Source organism: Rhinopithecus roxellana, chromosome 5 (genome assembly GCF_007565055.1).
Source record: "Rhinopithecus roxellana isolate Shanxi Qingling chromosome 5, ASM756505v1, whole genome shotgun sequence".
Lineage (NCBI taxonomy): Eukaryota > Metazoa > Chordata > Mammalia > Primates > Cercopithecidae > Rhinopithecus > Rhinopithecus roxellana.
In genome coordinates, this window is record NC_044553.1 from 101986032 (window position 1) to 102011873 (window position 25842).

Sequence of the window (25842 nt, forward strand, 5' to 3'; positions counted from 1 at the left end):
TTGTCATTTTAGATTAACTCCATACCAGATCACAAGGAAAAACTTTGAAACGCCAATAACTTGTGATAGCATATTCAAGTTACCTAGGAACAAAAAAACACCTCTTTGAAATGTAGTTTTGTTTGGCCCTTTGTTTTGACTTATTTCCATCTACTACCACTGTGATTTAACCTGCATAAAATGCTCAAAAGAGCTTTTCCAAACGCGTATGCTTGTGGAAAGTTGTTCCTTTCTACCATCCTTGTCTAATAATGCGGCTGTCTTGTTCCCTCCATCTATCGAGCTTAAAATGCTTCCCAAACGTTGCACCGGGCCCAGGGATATTGTGAACCAAGAAAAAAAAAAATCCAACAGTATCTTTTTACTGCATGGTTCAGCGCGCTTAAAGAAGCCCCTCATTCTTCGCCCACACTTCCACGTGTCAGAACTGAAATATAAAACGAGTAAGTGACTCTCTCAAGGACACAGAGTCGATCAGAGGTTGAGCGAGGACTGGAACGTTCTGACTAACTGCGACTTAAGGGAAAAAAAAACAAAAAACAAAAACACAAAAAATACACCCTTGAATAAATGCTCAGCTGCTCAGGTCCAGTATTAGGAAACTGGAGACAATACCAAAATCATACCCAGAAAGAGTTGTCTGCCACCTGAGGACCCCACGACACTGACCTTCGAGGGAGCCCCATCACTCCCGGCCACGCGGGGTCAGCATTCACTAAGTACAGACTCCGCGCGGCCCCTTCTCCTTTTCCAAGGAAAAGTCTGCGGCCGAAAACTCCACGGCTGATCTGTGCCCACCACTATCATTCTCCGTCGCCCAAACCTCCCTGCCCCACCGTTTACCTGAGATGCGCCTGGCATAGCCCGGGGAGTCGACACCTCGCGCCCGACCAGAGTTTCTCAGGCCCAGTGCGCAGCCACCGCGTCAGCCAATCGCCACTGGCTCAGAACCTCCCGGCTCGAGATTCACCCACAAACGACCGGGAGGAGGAGAGGGGCGGGGCACGGCGCGGGAGGGATGGAGGGAGGGAGGCAGCCAGCCGCCGGCGGCGCGCGAGAGCCTACGGGGCGGCGGCGCGCCTCAGGGGAAGGCGCAGGCGGCGCGCCTCAGGGGAAGGCGCAGGCGGCGCGCCTCAGGGGAAGGCGCAGGCGGCGCGCCTCAGGGGAAGGCGCAGGCGGCGCGCCTCAGGGGAAGGCGCAGGCGGCGCTCACCGGGCATGCGCGTGCCGCGCTGGCGGGCCGCGAGGCGGGGCCTCCAGGCGAAAGAGAGAGCTTGAGTAGAAGGCTCGGGAGGAGTTTGGAGAGAAAGTAGTCGAACTTAATCCTCTGCGGTGGCTGACCTAACGGGCCGCTTATGGTTGTCGAATCCAAGACGACGAGCACAAAACGCTCTTTCTCTTCTGAAAGAGCAAAACCTTGTCTGGACAAAACCTAATAGGATTAGAAGAGGGAAAACGCGGAACTAAAAACGGCGTCTTGTGGCCTCACACTTGGCCTGGTGGAGTTTTCCCAGGACGTGGCGAAATTGTGGTTTCCTTCTTTGTGTGTGGTTTGGGATGAGAGGTGGGAGGGGCGTGTTTGGAAGCGAAGGTCGAGTGAAAATGGCACCAGATCGGGCTCCGGTTGAGTGAACAAAAGTACTGTCTAGATCCTGGCCAAAGAACGTTTCACACTATAACCTTGGAGCTGGTCCCTTTTTTTTTTTTTTTTTTTTTTTTTTGACTGAAGTGCTGGAATGAGATTTGGATTCTTATGTACGATATGTGAATCCTCCAAGAAAAAATGTTAAACCTTACAGAATTTAAAAACTTCCAAAGTTTTCAATTCGCCTACCTCCGTGAACTAAGAATGGTATAATTAACTACCAGTAATTTAAATTTGGGTTTTTTGTTCCATAGTTAAGAATTGCTTTTATAAATGTCACTTTAACTCCTGTTACTGATGATTCCTTCAGACGCCCAATAGTTGGTGACCACATGCTATGTGCCAGGTACTCTTCTGGGTGCTGAGTAATGAGCAATAATATTTTTAATACACCCCAGAGAATAGGCTAATATGAGGTGCTGACGGGTTCCTAAATTGGTGGTTGAAGTTAATGAAAGGAACTTATCCTTTAGTAAATGTACAAAATAGAGTTTAAAAAACTAAAATGGCTGGGCTCGGTGGCTTACGCCTGTAGTCCCATCACTTTGGAAGGCTGAGGCAGTAGGACCACTTGAGCCCAGGAGTTCGAGACCAGCCTTGACAACATAGCGAGACCTTGACTTTACTAAAAATCAAAAAAATTAGCTGGGCATGATGGTGCATACCCGTAGTCCCAGCTACTGGGGAGGCTGAGGTGAGAGAATCGACTGAGCCCCAGAGGTGGAGACTGCAATAAGCTACGATGGCTGGCGCCACTGCACTCCATCCAGCCTGGGGGACAGAGCATGAGGCTGTGAAAACTAACAAACAAAATGTTTTCTTGGAACAACAGAGGTTATAATATTCACAAAATTTTGGTTATGTATGCTGTAATGAGCAGACAGTGCTGTCAAGAAGTTTGTTACAGGTTCAGCTTTGAAGTGTTTTTTTTTTTTTTTTTTTTTTTTTTTTGCTTCAGTCAGGATTTGAATCATATTTATGAACATAAAGTACCATAAAAATCTATGAAACAAAAGCAAAGATTGTACAGTTTATCAGAGTAAATGCTCCAACCGGGAAGTATATAGCTTGTGCAAAGGCTTAGGGCCAAATCAAATTATGTGCAAAACAAAGGAAAAAATTGATTTTCCTAGCTAGGAAATAAGAAATAAAGCAGGATAGTGACTACCACAATGAGAACATTCAAACCATGTGATGAATTAGTAGAATAAATTTAGAGAAAATTATAATATTTTTCATTGGGTAAAGTTCATTTCCTCCTTTTTTTAAAGCCTGTTATCTGGGTGCTAACCGTCTCCAGGATAAAGAGAAACCTCGTGTTTTCTTTCCTTTTAGTAAGCTGATTCTCTCTCTCTCTCTCTCTCTCTCTCTCTCTCTCTCTCTCTCTCTCTCTCTCTCTCTCTCTCTGGTTTATGCAGTGAGTTCAAACTTTAGGACTAATTCTCCCTATTATTTTTCCGAATGTACCGGAAGTAACTCATTAATGCTCTTTCCCTAAACGTTTCATACCACAACAGGTAAGTTTTCCCCTACTCCCCTCCACCACCACCATAACCAACTTACCCATTTCTTCATTTTCTGTCATTCTAACAGTTGCCTGTCTATAAGAAGTGAAAGAGATAAATTATAGCTTTTTTTCTCTTCTCAAAATGATTATCAAAGATATTGTCTATGACCTCATCTCATATAAGCTGGGCTTTTGCAGAAATATGAATGAAGATGAGAAGAAGAAAATGAACCACTCTTTTGTTACAGGGAAGAAAAGAATGTCCTATTATTAATATTATCAAGTCTATAAATATCAGGCTCCCGCAATGTGTCACACACTGATCAGTTCTGTAAATAAAATAATGAATAACAACTAGGCACACAAGTAGCTGAGAATACCATATGTATTAATCAGGATTCTCCAGAGAAACAGAACCAAAAGGATATGTGTGTACACATAGAGACTACATAGAGAGAGGGACAGTGATTTATTGTAAAGAAATGGCTCATGCAATTGTGAACTTTTAGTGAGTCCAAAAGCTGAGGGAAGAGGCGGGCAAGCCTCAGAAAAGAATTGTAGTTGGATACACATTATGGAGTATAATCTGTTTTATTCAAAGTCTGGTGATTTAAATGGTAATCTCATCAAAAAAGCACCTTCACAGAAGCATCCAGGATAATGTTTCACCAAATAGCTGTGCACCATGGCCCAGCCAAGTTAACAAAATTAACCATCACACTGTGTAAACTGAGAAATGGCTTTGGGATAGGGGAGTTTAGGGGATGAGGAAGACAGAGTCAGGAAAATCTGAAGGAGAAAATGCCTCCTGTAGTATGAATAAGACTTAGCAAGGTAAACAGGTGAGGATGGAGGTGCAGAGAAAACAGAATTCCTTATAAAGGAATCAATATGGGGTAAGATACTGTAAGGAGCTATAAGCAATTTAGTATCACAGTATAAAATTTAACATGGAAAGTGGTGGGAAATGAAGTTGGAGAGATTATGAAAGGTCTTTTTTAAAAATAGAGTTGGGGACTCACTATGTTGCCTGGGCTGGTATCAAAGTCCTGGTCTCAAGCAGTCCTCCCACTTTGGCCTCCCAAAGTGCTGGGATTACATGCATGAGTCACCGTGCCAGGCAATATAAATGATCTCTCAATTAAGTACCTTGGACTTGATTCTATAGTCAATGAATATTGAAAGTTAAACAGGAGTGATGAGATTAGATTTACACTTTCATTTATAAATATGGAAATATATTTCAGAATCAAAATTCTCAAGTTTGGAAGACTAGTTAATCTAATTGAAAAATGATAAAAAGGCTGGGCTCTGTGGCTCACACCTGTAACCCCAGCACTTTGGGAGGCTGAGGCGGGTGGATCACTTGAGACCAGGAGTTCGAGACCACCCTATTTAACATGGTGGGACCCCCTGGCTCTACTAAAAATACAAAAATTAGCCAGGCATGGTGGCACATGTCTGTAATCTCAGCTACTGAGGAAGCTGGGGCACGAGAATCACTTGAGCCGGGAGGTGCAGGTTGCAGTGAGCCGAGATTGCACCACTGCACTGTAGTCTTGGCGACAGAGTTAGACCCTGTCTTAAAAAATAAATAAATAAATAAATAAATAAATAAATAAATAAATAAATAAATAAATAAAATGTATGAGGATAGATGGAAAAGGGTGGCTTGAAGAAGTAGGAAATAGCTTGCAACTCTAGTAAATAACTAGTTGAGAAAGAGGAAAGCATTGATGATATTAAAGAAATTGGTGAATAAGTAAGTTCCGTTTTTGATAGAATGAGTTTGAATTGCTAGGGAAGCATCTTAGAGTAGCTTTCCAGCAGACACATATAAGGAAGTGTTCTAGACTGGGCTAGACATGAGATTAATGAACATAGATATGATGGTTAAAGCTATTTTTAAAATTTTCAAGTCAGTCCCATGGTACTTTGCTTGACTATAGTAATCCTTTTAAAGGATATAAGGATCCTTTAGCTACCTGTCTAAAGGATCATGATTCATTTTTTAATGGGTTTTTAAAATATACTTTAAGTTCTAGGGTACATATGCACAACGTGCAGATTTGTTACATAGGTATACATGTGCCACGTTGGTTTGCTGCACCCATCAACTCGTCATTTACATTAGGTATTTCTCCTAATGCTATCCCTCCCCCAGCACCCACACCACCCAACAGACCCGGGTGTGTGATGTTCCCCTCCCTGTGTCCATGTATGCTCGTTGTTCAACTCCCATTTATGAGTGAGAACATGTGGTGTTTGGTTTTCTGTCCTTGTGATATTTTGCTGAGAATGATGGTTTCCAGCTTCATCCATGTCCATGCACAGGACATGAACTCATCCTTTTTTATGGCTGCATAGTATTCCATGGTGTATATGTGTCAGTTTCTTAATCCAGTCTATCATTGATGGACATTTGGGTTGGTTCCAAGTCTTTGCTACTGTGAATAGTACTGCAGTAAACATAGGTGTGTATGTGTCTTTATAGTAGCATGATTTATAATCCTTTGGGTATATACCCAGTAATAGGATTGCTGGGTCAAATGGTATTTCTAGTTCTAGGTCCTTGAGGAATTGCCACACTGTCTTCCACAATGGTTGAACCAATTTACACTCCCACCAACAGTGTAAAAGCATTCCTATTTCTCCATATCCTCTCCAGCATCTGTTGTTTTCTGACTTTTTAATGATCACCATTCTAAGTGGCATGAGATGGTATCTCATTGTGGTTTGGAATTGCATTTCTCTGATGACCAGTGATGATGAGTGTTTTTTCACAAGTGTTTGACTGCATAAATTTCTTTTGAGAAGTGTCTGTTCATATCCTTTGCCAACTTTTTGATGGGGTTGTTAGTTTTTTTCTTGTAAATGTGTTTAAGTTCTTTGTAGAGTCTGGATATTAGCCCTTTGTCAGATGGATAGATTGAAAAAATTTTTCCCAATCTCTAGGTTGCCTGTTTGCTCTGATGATAGTGTCTTTTGCTGTGCAGAAGCTGTTTAGTTTAATTAGATCCCATGTGTCTATTTTGGCTTTTGCTGCCATTGCTTTTGGTGTTTTAGTCATGAAGTCTTTGCCTATGCCTATGTCCTGAATGGTATTGCCTAGGTTTTCTTCTAGGGTTTTTATGCTTTTAGGTCTTACATTTAAGTCTTTAATCCATCTTCAGTTAATTTTTGTATAAGGTGTAAGGAAGGGATCCAGTTTCAGCATTCTACATATGGCTAGCCAGTTTTCCCAGCACCATTTATTAAATAGGGAATCCTTTTCCCATGGCTTGTTTTTGTCAGGTTTGTCAAAGATCAGATGGCTGTAGATGTGTGGTGTTATTTCTGAGGCCTCTGTTCTGTTTCATTGGTCTATCTCTCTGTTTTGGTATCAGTACCATGCTATTTTCATTACGGTAGCCTTGTAGTATAGTTTGAAGTCAGGTAGCGTGATGCCTCCAGCTTTGTTCTTTTTGCTTAGGATTGTATTGGCTATGCGGACTCCTTTGTGGTTACATATGAACTTTAAAGTAGATTTTTCCAATTCTGTAAAGAAAGTCAGTGGTCGCTTGATGAAGATAGCATTGAATCTATCAACTACCTTGGGCAGTATGGCCATTTTCACAATATTGATTCTTCCTATCCATGAGCATGGAATGTTGTTCCATTTGTTTGTGTCCTCTTTTATTTCGTTGAGCAGTGGTTTGTAGTTCTCCTTGCAGGGGCCCTTCACATCCCTTGTAAGTTGGATTCCTAGATATTTTATTCTCTTTGTAGTAATTGTGAATGGGCATTCACTCATGATTTGGCTCTGTGTTTGTCTGTTCTTGGTGTGTAAGAATGTTTGTGATTTTTGCACATTGATTTTGTATCCCGAGACTTTGCTGAAGTTGCTTATCAGCTTAAGGAGATTTTGGGCTGAGATGATGGGGTTTTCTAAATATACAATCATGTCATCTGCAAAGAGAGACAATTTGACTTCCTCTTTTCCTAATTCAATACACTTTCTTTCTCTTGCCTGATTGCCCTGGCCAGAACTTCCATCACAATAGGAGTGGTGAGAGAGGGCATCCATGTCTTATGCCAGTTTTCAAAGGGAATGCTTCCAGTTTTCACCCATTCAGTATGATATTGGCTGTGGGTTTGTCATAAATAACTCTTATTATTTTGAGATAGGTTCCATCAATAACTAGCTTACTGAGAGTTTTTAGCATGAAGGGCTGTTGAATTTTGTTGACGGCCTTTTCTGCATCTGTTGAGATAATCATGTGGTTTTTGTCATAGGTTCTGTGTATGTGATGGATTATGTGTATTGATTTGCATGTGTTGAACCAGCCTTCCATCCCAGGGATGAAGCCAACTTGATCATGGTGGATAAGCTTTTTCATGTGCTGCTGGATTCAGTTTACCAGTATTTTATTGAGGATTTTTACATAGATATTCATTGTGGATATGGGCCTACAATTCTCTTTTTTGGTTGTGTCTCTGCCAGACTTTGGTATTAGGATGATGCTGGCCTCATAAAATGAGTTAGGGAGGATTCTCCCTTTTTCTATCGGAATAGTTTCAGAAGGAATGGTACCAGCTCCTCTTTGTAACTCTGGTAGAATTCAGCTGTGATTCCATCTGGTCTTGGACTTTTCTTGGTTGGTAGGCTATTAATTATTGCCTTAATATCAGAACTTGTTATTGGTCTATTCAGAGATTCAACTTCTTCCTGGTTTAGTCTTGGGAGGGTGTACGTGTCCAGGAATTTATCTAATTCTTCTGGATTTTCTAGTTTATTTGTATAGAGGTGTTTATAGTATTTTCTGATGGCAGTTTGTATTTCTGTGGAATCGGTGCTGACATCACCTTTATGATTTTTTATTGCACCTATTTGATTCTTCTCTCTTTTCTTCTTTATTAGTCTTGCTATTGGTCTATCGATTTTGTTGATCTTTTCAAAAAAACAGCTCTTGGATTCATCGATTTTTTGAAGGGTGTTTTTTGTGGGTGTCTCTATCTCCCTCAGTTCTGCTCTGATCTTAGTTATTTCTTGTCTTCTGTTAGCTTTTGAATTTGTTTGCTCTTGCTTCTCTAGTTCTTTTAATTGTGATGTCAAGGTGTAAATTTTAGATCTTTCATGCTTTCTTGTGGACATTTAGTGCTATAAATTTCCCTCTACACAGTGCTTTAAATGTGTCCCAGAGATTCTGGTACGTTGTGTCTTTGTTCTCATTGGCTTCAAACAGCATCTTTATTTCTGCCTTTATTTTGTTACTTACCCAGTAGTCATTCAGGAGCAGGTTGTTCAGTTTCCATGTAGTTGTATGGTTTTGAGTGAGTTTTTAAATCCTGGGTTCTAATTTGATTGATTGCACTGTGGTCTGAGAGACAGTTTGTTGTGATTTCTATTCCTTTATATTTGCTGATGAGTGTTTTACTTCCAATTATGTTGTCAATTTTAGAATAAGTGTGATGTGGTGCTGAGAAGAATGTATATTCTGTGGATTTGGGATGGAGAGTTCTGTAGATGTCTATTAGGTCTGCTTGGCCCAGAGCTAAGTTCAAGTCCTGGATATCCTTGTTAATTTTCTCTCGTTGATCTATCTAATATTGACAGTGGGTTGTTAAAGTCTCGCATTATCACTGTATGGGAGTCTAAGTCTCTTTTTAGGTCTCTGAGAACTTGCTTTATGAATCTGGGTGCTCCTGATTTGGGTGTATATATATTTAGGATAGTTAGCTTTTGTTGTTGAATTGATCCCTTTACCATTATGTAATGGCCTTGTCCCATTTAATCTTTTTTGGTTTAAAGTCTGTTTAATCATAGACCAGGACTGCAATCCCTGCTTTTTTTTTTTTTTCTTTCTTTCTTTCCCTTTGCTTGGTAGATCTTCCTCCATCCCTTTATTTTGAGCCTATATGTGTCTTTGCACATGAGATGGGTCTCCTAAATACAGCACACCAATGGGTCTTGACTCTTTAACCAATTTGTCAGTCTTGTGTCTTTTAACTGGGGCATTTAACCCATTTATATTTAAGGTTAATATTCTCATGTGTGAATCTGATCCTGTCATTATGATGTTAGCTGGTTACTTCGCCCATTAATTGATGCAGTTTCTTCACAGCATCGATGGTCTTTACAGTTTGCCATGTTTTTGCAGTGGCTAGTACTGGTTGTTCCTTTCCATGTTTAGTGCTTCCTTCAGGAGCTCTTGTAAGGCAGGCCTGGTGGTGACAAAATCTCTCAGCATTTGCTTGTCTGTAAAGGATTTTATTTCTCCTTCACTTATGAAGCTTAGTTTGGCTGGATATGAAATTCTGGGTTGAAAATTCTTTTCTTTAAGAATGTTGAATATTGGTCCCCCTCTCTTCTGGCTTGTAGGGTTTCTGCCGAGAGATCTGTTGTTAGTCCGATGGGCTTCCCTTTGTGGGTAACCTGACCTTTCTCTCTGACTGCCCTTAACTTGTTTTCCTTCATTTCAACCTTGGTGAATCTGACAATTATGTATCTTGGGATTGGGTTGCTCTTCTCGAGGAGTATCTTTGTGGCATTCTCTGTATTTCCTGAATTTGAATGTTGGCTTGCCTTGCTAGGTTGGGGAAGTTCTCCTGGATAATATCCTGAAGAGTGTTTTCTAACTTCGTTCCATTCTCCTTGCCACTTTCAGTTACACCAATCAAACGTAGATTTGGTCTTTTCACATAGTCCCATATTTCTTGGAGGTTTTGTTCATTTCTTTTCACTCTTTTTTCTCTAAACTTCTCCTCTCACTTTATTTCATTCGTTTGATCTTCAGTCACTGATATCTTTTCTTCTGCTTGATCGAATCGGCTATTGAAGCTTGTGTATACTTCATGAAGTTCTCATACTGTGGTTTTCAGCTGCATCAGGTCATTTAAGCTCTTCTCTACACTGATTATTCTAGTTAATCATTCATCTAACCTTTTTTCAAGGTTTTTAGCATCCTTCCGCTGGGTTAGAACATGTTCCTTTAGCTCAGAGAAGTTTATTACTGACTTTCTGAAGCCTACTTCTGTCAACTCATCAGACTCATTCTCCATCCAGTTTTGTTCCCTTACTGGCAAGGAGTTGTGATCCTTTGGAGGAGAAGAGGTGTTCTGGTTTTGGGAATTTTCAGCCTTTCTGCTCTGGTTTCTCCCCATCTTTGGGGTTTTATCTACCTTAGGTCTTTGATGTTGGGGACCTACAGATGGGGTTTTGGTGTGGATGTCCTTTTTGTTGATGTTGATGCTATTCCTTTCCGTTTGTTAGTTTTCCTTCTAACAGACAGGCCCCTCAGCTGCAGGTCTGTTCAAGTTTGCTAGAGGTCCACTCCAGACCCTGTTTGCCTGGGTATCACCAGTAGAGACTGCAGAACAGCAAATATTGCTGCCTGATCCTTCCTCTGGAAGCTTCATCCCAGAGGGGCACCCATCTGTATGAGGTGTCTGTCTGCCCCTACTGGGAAGTATCTCCCAGTCAGGCTACTTGTGGGTCAGGGACCCACTTGAGGTGGCAGTCTGTCCGTTATTGGAGCTCAAACGCCATGCTGGGAGAACCACTGCTCTCTTCAAAGCTGTCAGGCAGGGACGTTTAAGTCTGCAGAAGCTCTCTGCTGCCTTTTGTTCAGATATGCCCTGCCCCCAGAGGTGGAATCTAGATAGGCAGTAGGTCTTGCTGAACTGCAGTGGGCTCTGCCAAGTTCGAGCTTCCCTGCCACTTTGTTTACAGTGTGAGCGCAGAACTGCCTACTCAAGCCTCAGCACTGGTGGATGTCCCTACACCCGCCAAGCTCCAGCATCCCAGGTGAATCTCAGACTGCTGCGCTAGCACCAAGCAAGGCTCCATGGATGTGGGACCCACTGAGCAACGAATGGGAGGGAATCTCCTGGTCTGCCAGTTGTGAAGACCATGGGAAAAGCACAGTATTTGGGCAGAAGTGTACCATTCCTCCAGGTATGGTCACTCATAGCTTCCCTTGGGTAGGAAAGGGAAATCCCCCAATGCCTTGCACTTCCGGGGTGAGGCAATGCCCCACCCTGCTTTGATTCACCCTCTGTGTGATGCACCCACTGTCCAACCAGTCCCAGTGAGATGAACCAGGTACCTCAGATGGAAATGCAGGAATCCCCCATCTTCTGCATCAATCTCACTTGGACCTGTACACCAGAGCTGTTCCTATTTGGTCATCTTGGAAGCGACTCCAATAGGCTTCTTTTTTTTTTTTTTTTTTTTTTTTTTTTTTTAAAGCAGTTTTAGCTTTAATGAAAAGTGAGGCTGGACATACTGGCTCACACCTGTAATCCCAGCATTTTGGAAGGCCAAGGTAGGAGGATCACTTGAACCCAGGAATTGGAGACCAGTCTGGACAACATATTGAGACCATGTATCTACAAGAAATAATAAAACAAAAAATAGCCAGGCATGGTGGCTCATGTCTGTAGTCCCAGCTACTTGGGAGCCAGAAGGGGAGGATCACTATGAGCCCGGGAGTTCGAGGTTGCAGTGAGCTATGGTCACAGCACTGTGCTCTAGCCTGGGCAACAGAATGAGACCCTGTCTCTAAAGAAAAAGAAAGAAAAGTGATCAGATAGTACAGAAGTTATCTTATACCATGTCTCCGCCAGAGTTTCCCCTATTATTTTTTGTTTTATTTTTAAATTTATTTTTTTAATATGGAACACTTCACAAATTTGTGTGTTATCCTTGTGCAGGGGCCTAATATTCTCTGTATTGTTCCAATTTTATGTGCTTTAGTCCCTTGCATTAGTATTTGTTACAATTGATGAACCAATATGGATACATTATTAACTAAACTCTGTAGTTTACGTTGTGGCTTATTCTTGGTGTTACACAGTTTTATAGAGTTTGCCAACAGCACTGTGTCATGTATTTACTATTACAATATCATACAGAATAGTTTCACTGTCCTAAAAATCCCCTGTGTTCATCTATTCATCTCTGCCGCTCCCACACTCTCTGGCAGCCCCTCTTTTTTTTTTTTTTTAATTTTCTTTTACTGTCTGTATAGTTTTTGCCTTTTCCTGAATGTCACATAGTTGGTATCATACAACATATAGCCTTCTTAGATTGACTTCTTTTACTAAGCAATATGTATTTAAGTTTCCTCTATATCTTCTCAAGACTTGATAGTTCATGTGTATTTATTTATTTGTTTGTTTATTATATTTTACTTTATTTTTGCTAGAGACAGGGTCTCACTGTATTGCCCAGGCTGCTCTTAAACTCATGGGCTCAAGCAATGCTCCCACCTTAGTCTCCCAAAGTGCTGGGATTCCACTGCTCCCAGCAGCTCCTATCTTTTTATGGCTGAATAGTGTTTGTTTATCCATTTACCTTTTTTTTCTTTTCTTTTCCTCTTTTTTTTTTTTTTTTTAAGACAGGGTCTCACTCTGTCATCTAGGCTGGAGTGCAGTGGCACAATCTTGGCTCACTGCAGCCTTGACCTCCTGGACTCAAGCAATTCTCCTGTTTCAGCACCCCTGAGTAGTCGAGACTACAGATGTATGCCACCACACCAGGCTAAATTTTTGTATTTTTTGTAGAGACACGGTTTTGCCATGTTGCCCAGGCTGGTCTTGAACTCCTGAGCTCAAGTGATTCACCCCCTTCACCCTCCCAAAGTGTTGAGATTACAGATGTGAGCCACTGCGCCTGGCCTCCATTCACCTATTGAAAGATTTCTTGGTTGCTTCTAAGTTTTGGCAATTATGAATAAAGCTGCTATAGATATCTATGTATTTTGTGTGTGTGTAAATATATGTTTTATATTTGTGTAAACATAAGTTTTCAACTCATTTGGGTGAATACCAAGGAGTGCAATTGCTGGATTATATGTTAATAGCATGTTTGGTTTTGTAAGAAACTGCCATAGTGTCTTCCAGAGTGGAGGCAGTATTTTGCATTCCCACCAGAAATGAATGAGAGTTCTTGTTTCTCCACATCCTCACCAGTGTTGTTGTCAGTGGTTTGGGTTTTATGCATTCTCATAGATGTATAATGGTATTTTATTGTTGTTATAATTTGCAATTCCCTAGTGAAATACTGTGTAGTGTTCAGCACCTTTTCATATGCTTGTTTGCCTTCTGTATTATCTTCTTTGATGAGGTGTCAATTCACATCGTTTTGCCTGTTTTTTGTTATTTGGGCCATAATTGGATTGCTGGTTTTTTTCTAGCAGTGAAAACCCTAGCCCTAGCCCCTTTCTATGTTTTTTTTCTTTTCTTTTCTTTTTTGTTATCCAAATTGGCTTACAGTTATATATTACATACATACATTTATATCACATTCTTTTTTTTTTTAATTATTCACTGCAACAAAGTTAAGATTAGATGGATACTCTCAAATACTGCTGTTAGACATATAACTTGGCTCAACCTTACTAGAAAATGATTTTGCAGTTTTAAAATTGGCAGATAAAATTTTACATACTTCTCAGCCGGGCACGGTGGCTCACACCTGTAATCTCAGCACTTTGGGAGGCCAAGGAAGGCAGATGATGAGGTCGGGAGTTCGAGACCAGCCTGACCAACATGGTGAAACCCTGTCTCTACTAAAAATACAAAAATTAGCTGGAACTGGTGGCACGCACCTGTAATCCCAGCTACTCAGGAGTCTGAGGCAGGAGAATTGCTTGAACCAGGGAGGCAGAGTTTGCAGTGAGCCGAGATTGCACCACTGCACTCAAGCCTGGGTGACAGAGCGAGACTCTGTCTCAAAAAAACAAAACAAAATGAAACAAACAAAAATTTACATGCTTCTCATGTAAAATATGATGTTTTAAAATATGTACGCCTTGTGAAATGGCTAAAACTAGCTAATTAACACATGCATTACCTCACAAAGTTGTCTCTTTTTTGGTGAGAATACTCTCTAAGGCCAAGCATGCTGGCTCATACCTGTAATCCCAGCACTTTGGGAGGCCAAGACGGGCAGATCACTTGAAGTCAGGAGTTCAAGACCACCCTGACCATCATGGCAAAACCTCCTATCTACAAAAACTAAAAAAATTAGCCGGGCATGGTGGCAGGCACCTGTATCCCAGCAACTTGGGCAGCTGAGGCAGAAGAATTGCTGAACCAAGAGGCAGAGGTTGCAGTGAGCCCAAATTGTACCACTGCACGCTAGCCTGGGTGACACAGTGAGACTCTGTCTCAAAAATAAATAAAATAAAATATATTTTGAAATGGTTATATCTAACTAATTAACACATGTATTACCTCATAGTTATTTATTTATTTATTTATTTATTTATTTATTTATTTATTTATTTATTTTTGGTGAGAATATTTAAAATCTACTCTCTAAGGCCGGGCATGGTGGCTCAAACCTGTAATCTCAGCACTTTGGGAGGCTGGGGGGGTACATCACTTGAGGTCAGGAGTTCAAGACCAGCCTGGCTAACATGGCAAAACTTCATCTCTACTAAAAATACAAAAATTAGCTGCGTGTGGTGGCGCATGCCTGTAATCCCAGCTACTTGGGAGGCTGAGGCAGGAGAATCGCTTGAACCCAGGAGGCAGAGGTTGTAGTGAGCTGAAATTGCACCACTGCACTCCAACCTGGGTGCAGAGTGAGACTTCATCTCAAAAAACAAACAAACATACAAGCAAACAAACAAACAAATCTACTCTAAGTATTTTTCAAAAATACAATATATTATCATTAACTGTAGTCACCATGTTGTACAATTGGTTGCTTGTTTTTTAATATTGAGTTTTAAGACTCTGTATACTTGAGATACATATCCTTCATCAGGTATGTATTTTGTAAATACTGTCTCCCGTTCTGTGGCTTGTTTTTTCATTCTTTTAACAGTGTCTTTCACAGAGCAGAAATTTTTAATTTTAATGAACAGTCCAACTTATGAATTTCTTCGTTCATGAATCATGTTTTTGGTGTTGAATCTAAAAACTCATTGCTAAGTGAAGATCACCTAGATGTTCTCAAATGTTATAAAGTTTTGTCATTGAGTGTCTCATATTTAGGTTTGTGAGTTGTTTTTAATTAATTTTTATGAAGGAATAAGGCCATTGTTTAGATCCATTTTTTTGCATGTTGATGTCCAATTGTTCCAGCACCATTTGTTGAAAAGACTATCCTTTCTCCATTGAATTGCTTTTTTTTTTCTTTGTCAAAGATCAGTTGACTGTATTGGTGGGGTCTATTTCTGAACTTCCTTTTTTTTTTTTTTTTTTTTTTTGAGACAGAATCTCACTCTGTCACCCAGTTTGGAGTGCAGTGGTGTGGTCTTGGTTCACTACAACCTCCACCTCCCGGGTTCAAGCGATGCTCGTGCCTCAGCCTCCTGAGTAGCTGGGATTACAGGCACATGCCACTCTACACATGGCTAACTTTTGTATTTTTGATAGGGGGTTTCACCATGTTGGCCAGGCTAGTATCGAACTTCTGACCTCAAGTGATCCGCCTACCTTGGCCTCTCAAAATGCTGGGATTGTAGGTGTTAGCCACCATCTCCAGCCTATTTCTGGACTCTCTATTCCATTCCACTGACCTGTTTGTTCTTGATTATTGTAGCTTTACAGTAAGTCTTGAATTTGAAGTCAGTAGATCAGTCCTCTTACTTTATTCTCTAGCTTCAGTATTGTTTTATTTTGGGTCTTTTGCTTTTCCATATAAAATTTAGAATCAGTTTGTTGATTTCCACAAAATAACTTACTGAGATTTGGGTTGAATTGCACTGAATCTATAAATCCAATCGGTAGGAACTGACATCTTAATCATAGTGAGCCTTCCTATTCATGAACATAGAATATCTATTTATTTACATTTTCTTTTCTTTCTTTCATCAGAGTTTTGTTAGGTCTTGACGGTATTTTGTTAGATTTATTCCTAAGTACTTCAATGTTTTGGTGCTAATGTACATAGCACTGCATTTTTAATTTCAAATTCCAGTGGTTTATTGCTAGCGTGTAGGAAAACAATTGGTTTCCAAAATACTAAGCTGTATCAAGCAACCTTGCTATGATAACTTATTAGTTTCAGGAGAGTTTTAAAAATTGGCTTCTTGGAATTTTCTACATAGATAATCATGTCACCCGTGAACAGTTTATTTGATCCTTCCCATGATTCATTTTCATGATTCATTTTCAGTTATCACATGTGTAATTAAAAAAAAAAAAAAAAACTAACTCATTCTCCTTCCTGATCTCAGCATCAGATTCTCTGCCCTCCACTATTCCCTTTCTTAAATATCTAAGAACGGAGCTTCAAAATACATGATTCCAAGTGTTTTAAAACTATGGGAATAAATCCACAATTAATGATTTCAGCACTTATCTCTCAACAATTGATAGAACATGCAGACAGAAAATCAGTAAGGATACAGAAGACTTGAACAACAGTATCAATCAACTTGTCTAATTGACATTTATAGAACAGACCACCTATCAACAGCAAAATACACATTATTTTCAGATTCACATGGAATAATTGCAAAGACAGACCATAATCAAGGCCATAAAACAAACACGAATACATTTTAAAAGATTCCAATCATATAGACTATGTTCTTTGACCAGAGTTCAGTAAACTAGGTATTCATAGGAGAATGCTATTTGGAAAATCTCCAAGTTTTTGGAAACTAATTAACATGCTTCTAGATCACCCATGGGATAAAGAATAAATCAAAAGGGAAAATTCTAAGCATTTTAAAGTGATAAAAAGTGAAAACACCATTTGTCAAAACCTAAGGAACTGTGCAACACAAAAAGTGAACCCTAATGTAAACTATGAACTTTAATAATAATGTATCAATATTGATTCATTAATGTACAAAATGCACTACACTTAGGTAAGATGTTAACAATAAGAGAAAACCCTATGGAGTGCAGGGGGAAATGTATATAAGAACTCTACTTTCTGCTCAATTTTTTTTTTTTTTTTTTTTTTTTTTTTTTTTTTTTTTTTTTTTTGAGACACATTCTCCCTCTGTTGCCCAGGCTAGAATGCAGTGATGCAATCTTGGCTCACTGTAGCCTTGACCTCCTGGGCTCAAGAATCCTCCCACCTCAGCCTGCCAAGAAGCTAGGACTACAGGCCTGAGCCACCATGCCCGGCTGTTTTTTGTAGTTTTAGTAGAAATGGGATTTCGCCATGTTGCCCAGGCTGGTCTTAAACTCCTGGGCTCAAGAGATCTGTCCACCTCGGCTTCCCAAAGTGCTAGGATTACATGCTGAGCCACCATGCCCAGCTTTCTGCTCAATTTTTCTGGAAACCTAAAACTTCTCTAAAAGAGTAAAGTCCGCTGGGCACGGTGACTCACTTCTGTAATTCCAGCACTTTGGTAGGCAGAGACGGTTGGATTGCCTGAGGTCAGGAGATCGAGACCAGCCTGGTCAACATGGCAAAGCCCCATTTCTACTAAAAATACAAAAATTAGCTGGGAGGGGTGGCAGGTGCCTGTAATCCCAGCTACTCAGAGGCTGAGACATGAGAATCGCTTGAACCAGGAGGTGGAGGTTGCAGTGAGCCCAGATAGCACCACTGTATTCCAGCCTGGGGGATAGAGCAAGACTCTAAAACAAAAATAAGTAAGTAAATAAATAAATAAATAAATAAATAAATAAAATTAGCCTGGCCTGGTGGCACATGCCTGTAGTACCAGCTACTCCAGAGGCTGAGGCGGGAGAACTGCTTGAGTCCAGGAGGCAGAGGATGCAGTGAGCCAAGGTCGCGACATTGCACTCCAGCCTGGATGAGAGGTAAATTCTGCCTTAAAAAAAAAAAAAAAAAAAAAAAAAAAGGAAAGTCCTATAATTTAGATTAATGAAAAAAAAATCAAAATTTGTGGGATGCCTATAAAGCAGTACTTAGAAGAAATTTATAGTACTAAACACCAATATTAGAAAAGAACAGCCTCAATAACCTTAGCTTCCACCTCAAGAAACTAATAAAGAACAAAATAAAATAGAGTAAATGAGAGAATGGAAATAATAATTATAAGAATAGAAATCAGTATAACAGAAAACAGAAAAGCAATACAGAAAAATGAATGAAATTAAAACCTGGTTCTCTGATAATACCAATAAAATTAAGTGATCAAGAAATAAACCAGACATACCCAAATAAATGAAGGTTAATTTAAAAAAAGAAAAAGAAAAAAAGAAAGAAGACTACCAATATCAGAAATTAAAGAAGTGACATCACTACAAATTCTACAGATATTAAAAGAGGAATATTATTAAAATTGTATGCCAATAAACTTGATAACTTACATGAAATGGACAAATTTCTTGCAAAGGTAAGCAAAGATACCATCTCAGCTATAGTTTAACCTTAGCCAGGTCCAAAGGTAGCTTTGGAGCATGAGTTGCAACACAGAACAGTAGTCTTCCATTATTTGCAGTTTTGCTGTACACAATTTCAGTTGCCTGCAGTCAATCGTGGTCCAAAAATATTGAATGGAAAATCCCAGAAATAAACAATTCACGAGTATTAAATTGTGTTGTTTGAGTGCATGATAAAATATTGGGCCATCCCATTCTGTCCTGCCTCAGATATGAATCATGCCTTTATCCAGCATTATCCATGATGTATATACTACCCAACCTGTTAGTCATTGCTTCTGACATCCATGTACATCATCACTGCTCGATGACCCAGAATCACCAAGAAGCAGATGATCCTCCTTCTTATGCATGGTCAGAAGGTCAGTATTATGCATGGTCAGAAGGTCAGTATTAGCCTAATGCTATGTCACAATGGCTATGTCATTCACCTTACTTCATCTTATCATGTAGGCATTTTATCATTTCACATCTCACAAGAAGAAGGTTGAGTACAATACAGTAAGATATTTTGAGGGAGAAAGAGGCCACATTCACATAACTTTTATTACAGTATATGGTTGTAACTGCTTTATTTTTACTATTTTTGTTAATCTCTTATTGTGCTCCTGTGCCCAATTTTTTTTTTTTTTTTTTTTTTTTTTTTTTGAGATGGAGTTTCACTCTTGTTGCCTAGGCTAGAGTGCAATTGTGCGATCCCAGCTCACTGCAACCTCCGCCTCCCAGGTTCAAGCAATTCTCCTGTCTCAGCCTCCCAAGTAGCTGGGATTACAGGCATGTGCCACCATGCCCAGCTAATTTTGTATTTTTAGTAGAGATGGGGTTTCATTATGTTGGCCAGGCTGGTCTTGAATTCCTGACCTCAGGTGATCCACCTGCCTCGGCCTCCCAAAGTGCTTAGATTACAAGCTTGAGCCACCGCGCCCAGCCTTACTGTGCCCAATTTAAAAATTACTTTATCATAGATACATATGTATAGGAAAAAAAAGTACTATTTGCTGTTTCAGGCATTTACTGGTGGTCTTGAAATGTATTCCTCCCAGTAGGTAAGGTAGGTGGGGGTGGGGGGACTACTGTATTGGTCCCATCTTAAGGCAAAGAGGTCAGCATTTTGTTCCCCTTTTTATTTGAGTCAGTCATTGGCTATGGAGTTGCCTCCAGCATGGTGAAGTGGGAAATGATGACATATGTAACCTCCCAGGTAAGGTAGTGATGTGTGTGACTTCCCAAGCTTCTCTTTGGCTGAGGGCATGATATGGTTTGGCTGTGTCCCCACCCAAATCTCATCTTGAATTCTAGCTCTATAATTCCCTCATGTTGTGGGAGGGACCCACTGGGAGATAACTGAATCATGGGGGCAGTTCCCCCACTCCATGCCATTCTCATCGTAGTGAATAAGTCTCATGAGATCTGATGGTTTTATAAGGGGAAACCCCTTTCGCTTTGCTGTCATGTTCTTCTCTTGTCTGCCTCCACGTGAAACATGCCTTTCACTTTCTGAGATGATTATGAGCCCTCCCCAGCCATGTGGAACTGTGAGTCCATTAAACCTCTTTTTCTTTATAAATTACCCAGTCTTGGGTATGTCTTTATCAGCGGTGTGAAAACAGACTAATAGAGGACATTTCTCTAGAAAATAAATTAACTATGAGTCCATAGCCATTAATACTCACAGCAGCTGGTATGGGCAGGCCAGTTTGGTAAAGGGATCTGGATGGGGCACCAACATCATCCACTACAATGACATTGAGACCTTTCTGATAAGAAGAAATCAGCTGGTCATGGTGGCTCATGCCTGTAATCCTAGCACTTTGGGAGGCCGAGGCTGGTGGATCACCTGAGGTCAGGAGTTCGAGACCAGCGTGGCCAACATGGTGAAACCCCGTCTCTAGTAAAAATACAAAAATTAGCCGGGCATCGTGGCATATGCCTGTAATCCTAGCTACTTGGGAGGTTGAGGCAGAATTGCTTGAGCCCGGGAGGCAGAGGTCATACCACTGCACTCCAGCCTACGGGACAGAGTGAGACTCTATCTCAAAAAACAAACAAAAACAACAAAAAAGAAGAAATTAGTCATGGGAAGGGCCAGGGGAAGAATATTCCTGGCAAATAAACATCAAATGCAAAATCCATGAGGCAGAACGAGGTTGAAATACTCAAATTCAGAAAGAAAACCATTGTGTTTGGATCAGAGGCAAAATAGTATGAGATAAAGACATAGAAATGAGCCGTTCATACAGAGCCCTGAAAGGACCGTTATAAGTTTGATTTGCTTTTTAGGGCAACTGAAGGCCTTTGGAGGATTTTTGTTGTTATTGTTTGTTTGAAAAGACAGGGTTTCACAATGTTGCCCAGGCTAGTGTTGAACTTCTGGGCTCAAACGATCTGCCCCCACTTGGCCTCCCAAAGTGGTGAGATGAGCTACTATGCCCTTTGGAGGATTTTTAAACAAGGTACTGTCATAATCTACTACATGTTAAAAAATATGCTGATTACTGGCTGGGCACGATGGCTTAGGCCTGTAATCCCAGCACTTCAGGAGGCTGAGGCGGGTGGATCACTTGAGGTCAGGAGTACAAGACCAGCCTGGGCAACTTGGTGAAACCCCATCTCTACTAAAAATACAAAAATTAGCCGGGTGTGGTAGTGGGTGCCTGTAATCCCAGCTAGTGGGGAGAACTGCTTGAACCCGAGGCAGAAGTTGCAGTGAGCCAAGTTTGCACCACTGCACTCCAGCCTGAGGGAGAGAATGAGATTCCGTCTCAAAAAAGAAAAAACAAAACAAAACGCTGAATACTGAGTGGGGACTATAAGGGCCAGGAGAATAATTAGGAAACAATTCCAGTAGTCCAGGTGAAAAATATTATGGCTGGAACAAAGGTGGTTGCAATGGAGATAGAAGTGAACAAAATCAGGATATATTTGAAGGTAAAGTTTACAGGGTATACTGATGGGCTAGATGTGGAAAGAAGACCATCAGGCATGAGTACTAGATTTTTGGCTAGAACTATTTGATGGATAGTGATGCCATTTTCAGAAATAGGAAATATATGGGGAAAAAAGGGTTTGGGGTTCAGCATCAAAAGTTCTGTTAAACTTAAGCTATCTCTTTTTCTTTTCCTTTTTATTTTTTGAGAAAGAGTCTAGCTCTGTTGCCCAGGCTGGAGTGCAGTGGCACGATCTCTGCTCACTGAAAGCTCCGCCTCCCGGGTTCATGTCATTCTCCTGCCTCAGCCCCGAGTACTGGGACTATGGGCACCCGCCACCAGGCCTGACTAATTTTTTGTATTTTTAGTAGAGGCGGGGTTTACACCGTGTCTTGATCTCCTGACCTCGTGATCTGCCCGCCTACAGCCTCCCAAAGTGCTGGGATTACAGGCATGAACCACAGCGCCCGACCTCTTTTCTTGTTTTTTAGAGACAGGGTCTCTCTGTTGCCCAGGCTAGAGTGCAGTGGCGCTATAATAGTCATAGTTCACTGCAGCTTTGAACTCTTTTCCTCAAGGGATCCTTCTGCCGCATGGGGTGGGGAGCCATTGCGCTGGGGCAAACTATCTTTTTTTTTCTTGATACCCAAGAAAAAAATGTAACATAAATAACTGGATATATAATTCTGGAGATTCAGGGATGTTGGTTATTTCCATGGCTGGAAATAAGAATGGGGGAGTCATCAGTGTATGAAAATTACTTTTAACTAAGGCCCTGGATGAGAATCTGAGAAGAGAATCTGGATAAACAAAAGAAGAGAGTACATACCCAACCTCTGGAGCACTCCAATAGAGATTAGGTATAGGAGGAGGAAAACAGAAAAAAACAAGATCAGACCACACAGGAGTAAGAAATCCAGGAAAGTGAGGTATCATAGAAGCCAAGAGAAGGAAGTTTTTTTTTTTTTTTTTTTTTTGAGACAAGAGGTTTGCTCTTGTTGCCCAGGCTGGAGTGCAATGGCATGATCTCGGCTAACCACAACCTCTGCCTCCCGGGTTCGATCAATTCTCCTGCCTCAGCCTCCCGAATAGCTGGGATTACAGGCATGCGCCATCACACCTGGCTAATTCTGTATTTTTAGTAGGGACAGGGTTTCTCCATGTTGGTCAGGCTGGTCTGGAACTCCCGACCTCAGGTGATCTGCCCGTCTCGGCCTCCCAAAGCGCTGGGATTACAGATGTGAGCCACTGTGCCCAGCCCTTTGATTTTGACACAATCAGAAAAGAAAGTTTTTAAACAAAGGGTTGTCAGGTTTTTTCTTTTCTTTTTTCTTTTTTTTTCAAATGTTGCTGGAAAGTTAAATGATATCAGAGAAGTGACCTTTGGAACACTTGGCAATGTCTGGAGACATTTTTGGTTATCATAATCGGGAGGGAGTTGTTACTGGCATCTATTGGATTGAGGTCAGGGATGCTGCTAAATATCCAACAATGTACAGAACAGCCTCCCTCAACAAAAAGTTATCTGTCAACAGTTCTTCGGTCTGACTTAGAAAATTCATGCTGGCCAGGGCTCAGACCCAACATATTGGAAGGTCAATTTGGGAGGATGGCTTGAGTTCAGGAGTTCATGATTAGCCTAGGCAACTTGGTGAGATGCCATCACTATTAGATTTTTTTTTGTTTGTTTTTGTTTTTTTGTTGTTTTAAAATAACAACAAGCCGAGCCTGGGCCTGGTGTCTCATGCCCGCAATCCCAGCATTTTGGGAGGCTGAGGCTGGTGGATAACTTGAGGCCAGGAGTTTGAAACCAGCTGGACCAACATGGTGAAACTCCTTCTGTACTAAAAACACAAAAATTAGCCAGGCGTCGTGGTGTGCACCTGTAATCCCATGTACTCAGGGTCCTGAGGAGAATCGCTTGAACCCGGGAGGCGGAGGTTAAAGTGAACTGAGATAGCGCCATAGAACTCCAGCCTGGGCAACAGGATGAGACTCCATCTCACAAAACAACAATAACAGCAACAACAACAAACTCCCCAAAATAGTAGCTTAATAATATAGCCTAATCATAAACATAATAAATATAGCCTAATGTCATGTGTCTAATAATAAACATAGCGTGGCTGGGCCTGGTGTGACTCACACCTGTAATCCCAGCACTTTGGGAGGCATAGATGGGAAAATTGCTTGAGCCCAGCAGTTCCAGATCAGCCGGGCAACATAGAAAGAACTTGTCTCTACAAAATATTGTTTTAAAAATCAAAACAAAACAAAAAAACCCCATAGCCTACCAAATAGAGGGCTCCTAAATTATACTTAGGTTCAAATTAATACCTCAGCCGAATACTGTGTTATTTTGGGGAAGTTACTTAATCTCACTGCCAGTTTCCTCCTTTGTAAAACAGGAATGAGATAATGGATTACAAAATGCTTATTAGCCCAGTGCCTGGGAGAAGGTAAAGTCAATGAATATTGATATTACAATTGACTAGATAGGCTGAATATGGCCTGAAGGTAGCAGATTGCTCTTTACTTTTCTAGAACCTCCCCTATTCTCCCCAAACAACCCAATTATCCTTTAATATGTTCTTTCTAATCTGATACGAAACAAGAAATCAGATATCCACCCTTTAAAAAATTGGTTCTAACATTAGTTCTAAATGGATTTCTGCATGTTGATGGCTTAGAGGTTTTATTAACTCCTAGATTCCCAGTAATGTTCCTGAATGGTTTTTTTAGCCACTTGACAAATGATAGGGAAGTCAATAATTTAATCATGTAATTATCAACCAAGATCAGCTAAATAAATCAATAATTTAAAAAATATAATCTTCATACTTTAGCAGTTTTGCCCCATTAGGATATCACATCATTATTCAAAATAATAATAGAACAATGTGATAGAGGCTAGGGAATCTGAAATAGGTCAAGTAAATATTACCATTTTTTCCCAGCACTAAATCCAGCATTCCAATATTGGCCATGAGCAAATTTAGCTGCAGATGAGAATTACATTCCATTATCAGAGTGTTTAGCAGAGTGTTTAGCACAGTGAGTACTCGTTGGCTCTGTCTTCACTCTTGTTGACTCCCAACCTCTAGAATGTTCTCATGCCTAGGCCCCATATCCTCTAGTATTCTAGAGGTATAGGACTGGATTATATGTGGTATCAAGTCTTGCTTTTTTCACTCAAAGATATTTCTTCTAGTCCAGAGAGGTTAAAAAGAGGAAGTAACTTTTTAACAAGGATAACTGGGACTTCTCTAACTGAATCCATAGGGCTTTTTAGAGGCTGGGTTTTAGTGAGATACAAGCTTGCTCCCATCTACCCTGGATAAGATCTTCAGAGGGGAAGACACTCATGGAAATAATTATGTCAAAAGGTTGTCTTTAAATCTTGACCTGAAAGTATTATTGCATTTCCTGGATAATGTAGGGAAGGCAAAAATTTACTTACAAGGTGGATCTCCTCCATTAGACTGTACGTGGCATGGGGGAAGGGGATTTATAGTGATATTTGCAGTATCTAGGCAAGTGCTAACACTTAGTGAGGTCTCAGTGTAGAATTTGGTTCAGTGTGTGCATTGAGGTTTAATAGTTGTGACCAAATTTTTAAAAACTTAAAAAAAATGGAATTAATTTGTGGGGCTATTTGTGTGACAGAATGTAGTTTGTTTAGCCTGTGGTTAATATTTAAATCTACAATCCACTGCTATCAAAAGAAGGAATCCTGCGATGGAATCCCAGCTATACTATTACTCCTGAGTGATCTTGGAAAACTCAATTTCTGCTTTGAAAAATGAGGAAAACATTTTCTATGAGCTCTGAAATTCTGTGTCTATGCCTAATATATAACAGGTTCTCAATATTTGTTGAATAAGTGATTCTATATTGCACTCAAGATTCCATATTTAATTAGTAAAAGTCTGAAAGATATTGCCCAAAAGCCTTTATTCTATCAAGTTAGCAAAATTTCTGCAAACTATTTCTTGGTAAACATTTTCAAACTTAGCAGTTTTAATCAAATATTTAATGAAATGAAAAACTTCATTTTTGTGTATCTGATCACATAAGCAGCAAGTCTCCCCAATTCCTCAAGCACTTTAAATAATTTTGCCAGATATCACTGATCAACTTTTAATGACTCAGCCTAAGAAATAAAAAATCAAGTATGAAACCAAATTATTGCACTTGGTACATTAGAAATCACATAAATTGAACCATACTAATTGCTGATATTCAACGGTTTTTGACCTCCAAAAATGGCAATTTTTATATGGCTCACACTAAATATGTTTAGCATTAAATAATGTGTTTTAAGAAATATTACAATAGGGCTTCTAAAGCCTCCCAGTTCTCTGTTTTACTCTTATCATCTCCTGTCTGTTAGGGGTGTGGCAGGTATTTTTGGAGAATTTCACAATCTTATATCTCTCATAGGCAACTTGTAGT

General features: G+C 40.3%; 1 protein-coding gene and 1 pseudogene across 4 annotated transcripts in view; both read right to left on the reverse strand.

Moving 5' to 3' along the window:
* MIPOL1 (mirror-image polydactyly 1) overlaps positions 1-1250 on the reverse strand; it is a 384987-nt gene extending 383737 nt beyond the window's left edge. The window contains exon 1 of one of the 4 annotated variants that reach the window (XM_030931752.1): positions 1213-1250. The gene's annotated coding sequence lies outside the window, so the exon portion shown is untranslated. Of the gene's footprint in view, positions 1-843; positions 991-1212 lie in introns of those variants that run through there. The other 3 variants (XM_010361991.2, XM_030931753.1, XM_030931751.1) reach the window with 3 other exon arrangements.
* A 10550-nt stretch (positions 1251-11800) lies between these two features.
* On the reverse strand, positions 11801-11901 carry LOC115897813 (annotated as a pseudogene).
* Between the last annotated feature and the right edge of the window lie 13941 nt (positions 11902-25842).